Below are 5,834 nucleotides of genomic sequence, written 5' to 3'. Positions count from 1 at the left end.
TCTCTCTCTCTCTCTCTCTCTCTCTCTCTCTCTCTCTCTCTCTCTCTCAATATATCCCTAAAATACACCAAATATTTTAACTGTAGTTCAACAGGTGGGAAAAATGCATGTGAGAAACAAGAAAAAGAGTTATTACAATCAAAGAATTTAATAAGAAAAGCTGTCTTCTCAGTCATTGGAAGGATAAATTTAAAACATTTATCTTCATCAAACGCTAATAATGTTTGTCCTAAAAGGCACAAAAAAGATAGCACATGGCCCCACTGTAAATAGCTATAGTATACCTATCTATCTATTGAAATCGTCACCTATAAAGAATGTAACAATTAAAAGAAGGGGGCTATTTAGTTCTGCTGAGAGCACAGAGAAAAGAATAAATCCTATCTCTAAGGAAAACGAACGTGTATGTGAACTGGGTCTTAGAGCATAAGCAGTCTACTGCTATTAGATACAGAAGAATAGCACTGACTGGCCAGAACAAGCTAAAACAAAGACGGAACAAAACACAGACTGTACTCAAATAGCAGCTTTTAGCCACAGCACACAATGAAGCCAGGTTACATGAAATCCTAAATATCTGTGCCGCACAAAGAATAATAAAGCCACCAAGAAAAATCATTCGCCGTGTGAGCTAAAACTGTTTTTTAAGTCATTTTTTCCTATCAATTGAAGAATACCTTTCTCTCACTAAGAACAAAAAGAGCAAGAAGTTATGGATCACATCAAAGACCTCATGTATCAAATGGACAAGATTTTCAGCAATTACTATTCCTACTTTATTTGAAATGTGACCAATTTTCCCACTTATCACAATACCTCAAAACACATAATCTGAGCTGGAGAGATGGCTCAGAGGTTAGGAGCACTGGTTATTCTTCCATAGGGTCTGGGTTCAATTCCCAGCATCCACATGGTAGCTCACAACCACCTATAACTCCAGACCCAGAAGATCTGATGTCCTCTTCTGACCTCCATAGACTCTGCATGCACATGGTACAAACCCATAAATTCAGGTAAAAACATCCACACACATAAATAACATATATTATATTAATAATACATATGCCCCCAAACACACACACACACACACATATATAAAACCTCTCCATAATCTATAGGAACAAAATCTATTAATATCAAAAATAAGAAACAACAGGAGACCCTGGGCATGCCAAATCTATATCAATATTAAAAGAATAGTTCTTTCATGCTCATTTCAAGCTCCTACTAGAACCAAAGCCAAGTTCCAATCAGAATATCTATCTTCAGGTTCATTCTCCTTCACTTCTAACTAACTCATCCACTCTAGCCCAGTGCTGTACGGCCAATTTGATATTCTTTAACATCTAGCATGACCCAAGAAGGAGAATGTATGTAGGACCTTTCAACACAATAAGCAACCTCCCATTTATTGTATTTACAGGAGGAGAAAGTGGGTATATATGTTCACTGATACACCTTAGAAAGCAATACCCTATATGCACATTACTCTTCTATGTCAGCGGGAATATATATCTTTGTTTCCTACAAAATCATCTGCCCTCTATGGATCACAAAATAGTTCAAACTGCGTTTTCCTAAAACGAGCATTTGACTTCAAAACTACAAAATGGATAAAGTTATCAAACAAAGACTTGTTTTCATACTTCAGACCAGCTAGATAATTCTTTACAAAGCATTTTAATCTGAGACTTTAAAACATGCTACTAAATATAGAATTTATATTACCATAACTTAATTATTTAATAAATTCTATTACAGGACATTTCCTGGCATGTTAAGCAATACTATGAATAATTAAAACAACATATAATGGACAAACTAAATTAAGGAAGAACATTTTCAAATCTAATATCCTTGAGATTTTTTAAATTGGTTTGTTGACTTACTGAATGTTGGCAATTTGCAATCAGTTCTCTAACTATGTCTACAGAACACCCAAGCATTATTACTAAACATTCAGTCTATATGGAGTATTACACATAATTTAAAAATATAACTGCTTAAACTTTCAATATACTTCTAATGTTGCACATTAAAAACCAATAAACATCAGGAGGTAGACGCAACTTCTACAGGGGAACTTAAATGATTCATTAATAAAATATTTCTGTAGAATAAACAGGAATTCTTAATAAAGTACACAGTGGTGGGTCAGAGAGATGGCTCAGCAAGTAAAAGTGCTTGTGTCAAGTCTAGCTACCTGCATTTGACCCGCAGGACCAACACGGTGGAAGGACAAAAACATACACCAGTGGACCTCTGACCTCCACAGGAGGTACACACACACAGACACATACAAAGTGTAACACAAATTTAAAGCCAGAGTACACAGTGATGCTAGATACAATTTTTTATGTTACAGAATGTTTACCTTCTTGTCTTAATAATTGGCACATAATACTAGGTAAGAAACCCAGAAGTGTATTTTTTATAACTTGAGCTATTCTTGGTATTTCGTACACTCTTTATCTACTCAAACAAGCAAATGGCTCTCATTATTCTTGCTGATTCTCTCTTTTATCATTATCACCTCAAAAGCTTTCTTGGGTATGGCAGCAAAGGTCAGTAATCCCAGCCCTTGAGGTTTGGAGGTAACCATAACTTTGTGAGTTCAAAGTCGCCCTAGTCTTCATCTACACTGCACATCCATTCAAGCAAGGCCAGCCAAGGCCATCAGTGAGACCCTGCCTTGAAAAAAAATCAAATAGGACTGGAAAGAAGGCTCCATGGTTAAGAGCAGTGGCTACTCCTACAGAAGACTGGCGGCTGATTCTGAGGACCCATGTGACACCACAAAATCATTCATAGTTCCAGTCCTGGCTCCCACAGGAACTGCATGTGCATATTTCTGTGTGTGTGTGTGTGTGTGTGTGTGTGTGTACACGCAGGCAAAATAAATCTAAAAATGAAACTAAATAATTATTTCTAAAAGCTTTCTGTGAGCAAAACGTCAAAGCTAAGACAAATATTTTCCCTAACAATGTCCACAACAAAATTCAGAAAACAGCCAAAGTAGAGAGGGTGCTCTCCCTCACACAGAGAGAAGCATTTTCTTTAGCTGGGGCTGGTAGCAAATGATAGCTTAACACATGTCACCAGACTCTACACTCCTACATAATAAATGTAAAGCAGCAGCTTAGACCCACAAGCATCCAATTGCCTCTGACACAGAATAGAAACTGATCTACCTCATATATATGGAATTTAGTCAGTAGGTTTTTAAAATTGTTTCTGAATCATTAACCTCAACATCAAATGCTACTGAGCAGCACAGACTAATTACCATTCTATGTGAAGCTTACATGTGTTGTATAATTCAAATCTTGTTGCCTAAAGATGATTAAGAGCGACTGAGTATCAAGCAATCCAAAAAGAGAGCATGTGCATAATTCAAATCCCAAATATGGAAAGCAAATGACTATTTAAACACAAATACACATGCATTTTCACTAACTTTGCAACCCGTGATGCTAAGGTACAGCACTTTCCTCCACGCGATTCTATTGAATGCCTCTTTGTTTTAATTTTCTGGAGCAGAATGGTCTCTTTAGTGTGCAATCCTGTCTAATTGGACTTGTCCGAAACTCTAGCAGATAGCCTAAGAAAAAGAGAGGTTCTGAGAACTGGACATAGAAGGGCTTTCTGATTACGTGTGGCTTTCAATTTCTCTGTCTTCTTCCTACTGACAACTCAAAGTTGATTCCTCACTTCCTGTTTCTTCCCTCTATCTTTCTTCTGTCCTGTTCTAACTGCTCTTCTACATTGTGGAAGATTTTTACATTAATAGAACATGAGTTAGACAAATAAATGATCACCAAATTTTTGTTAATCAAAACCAAAAAAAAAAAAAAACAAAAAACTATCCTGAATGAGTTTATTTGTCCAAACATTTAAGCAAGATACTTCCTACAGCTTGTAGTGTACTTCAAGTTGTGCATATGAAGGTGTAAAGCTAACCATGATATTCAAAAATAAACTTCCAGACAGATCACGAATAATGAAGAGGACACCAACTGAGAATATGGATAAAACATATGAATATGGGATCCTGCAGGGGAGGGGACCCGGCCTTGAATTTGATCTACCTTTCTTATTTCAGTTTCAAATGCAACCAAACCAATTCACTCCTCTTGAGCAGGTCAGTTCTGGAGGCAGATGGCAGGTAAGCTTCATGAATGGGTCACAGGTCCATGGAAATCTTCCTAGAAAGGACTAGTGCAGGACCTCCTTCTCTCCAAGGTAGACCCAGAGGCGTTGAACATGCAGGTAACTGCACTGCGTGGCCAGCCCCTGGCACCCACAATAAGCAATAGGATGGAAAGTCTACTCTACTCCTGGTATCAAGGAATGCAAAGAGGCAAATGGAAAAGCAAACAGGCACATAAATATATAGATAAAAAACTGTAAATGTTTACTGGTGCTATGTGGGCTGATATGCCTGCCCCTTGCATACATAACTAAGTGGGGACTATCCAGGAAGGAAAGATCTATTTTAGACTTTCTGGAGAGGACAGATAAAAGTACTCACATTAAAAACATGATTAAATTAAGGAGAGTCAAGTACGATAAATTTAAAAAAAAAATCATAATTTCTATAACTTGAAAAAATAGTTTAAAGCTAAAGGTTAAAATTCTCAAGCTAAATAATTCACGAGGGCAAGGGTAAGGGCAAGGAGAGAAACACAACAACCAGTGACAGAAGAAACCTCACAGCAAGGTGAAAATGCTGGAAGTGCACGATGGGAACTGAGGAGACTTGAAAAGCAGAGGGAGACAACCCAGCATGGCACAGGACAAATCCTAGAAGGTCCAAAGAAGGATGAAAGTGATGTGGAAGAAGGACTAAAGAATTGTAAGCTAACAGGGTTTTGTAACACCCAGGGAAAACTAGCGATAAGAGCCGTGCCCACACATGTTAGCGAAGACTTCTAAACTTCAAGGCTTTGCAGCTGGAGAGACTGCTCAGTGGTGAAAAGCCTGTCCTTCGTAAGATCTGAGTTCGGTTCTCAATATCCAACATCCAGGAGGCCGGATGCATCTTCCGGCCTTCGTAACTGATTGCACTCACATGCATATTGGCACACCGAATATTCAAAAATACATTAGAAAAAAAAAATTAAAACGTCAAGAATTAAAGAACTGGCAAGTTACCAAACATATGCTAAAATAACTTTAAAATTTTATTCATTTCTGGAAATTTCCATTTAGAATAGTTTTGTACCTTGGTTCATCACAGGTGACTGAAACCACGGAAAGTAGAATGGTGGCTAGTTGGGGAAGGCTACATGACCCAAACCATGCACACAGGCAGTGTGAAAGATGAATCTGCCAGCTTTAAAGAACACAATGGCTACTGCCTCTTCATGACAAGAAATTCTAGCAAAAAAGTCACCACATCAGAAAGCAAATCCTCTATGTATGGAATGATGGCGAGGGGCACACTCGGGAGTCTAGTGTCCCTTGCAATGTACACAGAGCTAAACCTACACAGACAATAAACTGTGCAAACACAGAGATTCTTGACATGGAAGAGGTATAGCAAGGACCAAGACCTACAAGTATCACATCAGGTAGCAGAAAGTGGGAACAGGCTATCAGCTTGAAATATAAGCAGAATTAAGAAAAGTAAGACAATTAGCAAGTATAAACAATTATAAAGAATGTACAAAAAGTCACTCAGAATCAAACCCTAGGTGATGAATTACCTGTCACTGACATCATGCTGGACAGGGTCTAAGGTCACACATAGGCTGTGAGAAACACTTTACATCATTTGATTGCAAAAGATAGATAGATAGATAGATAGATAGATAGATAGATAGATAGATAGA

General features: G+C 37.7%; 1 protein-coding gene across 2 annotated transcripts in view; it reads right to left on the bottom strand.

Annotated features, from left to right (window-relative positions):
- Mllt3 (MLLT3 super elongation complex subunit) overlaps positions 1 to 5,834 on the bottom strand; it is a 250,155-nt gene that overhangs the window by 61,026 nt on the left and 183,295 nt on the right. The gene's annotated exons all lie outside the window — the stretch shown is intronic.

Source organism: Psammomys obesus, unplaced genomic scaffold (genome assembly GCF_907164565.1).
Source record: "Psammomys obesus unplaced genomic scaffold, mPsaObe1.curated_primary_1811, whole genome shotgun sequence".
Lineage (NCBI taxonomy): Eukaryota > Metazoa > Chordata > Mammalia > Rodentia > Muridae > Psammomys > Psammomys obesus.
This window is presented reverse-complemented; position numbering and strand designations above follow the sequence as displayed.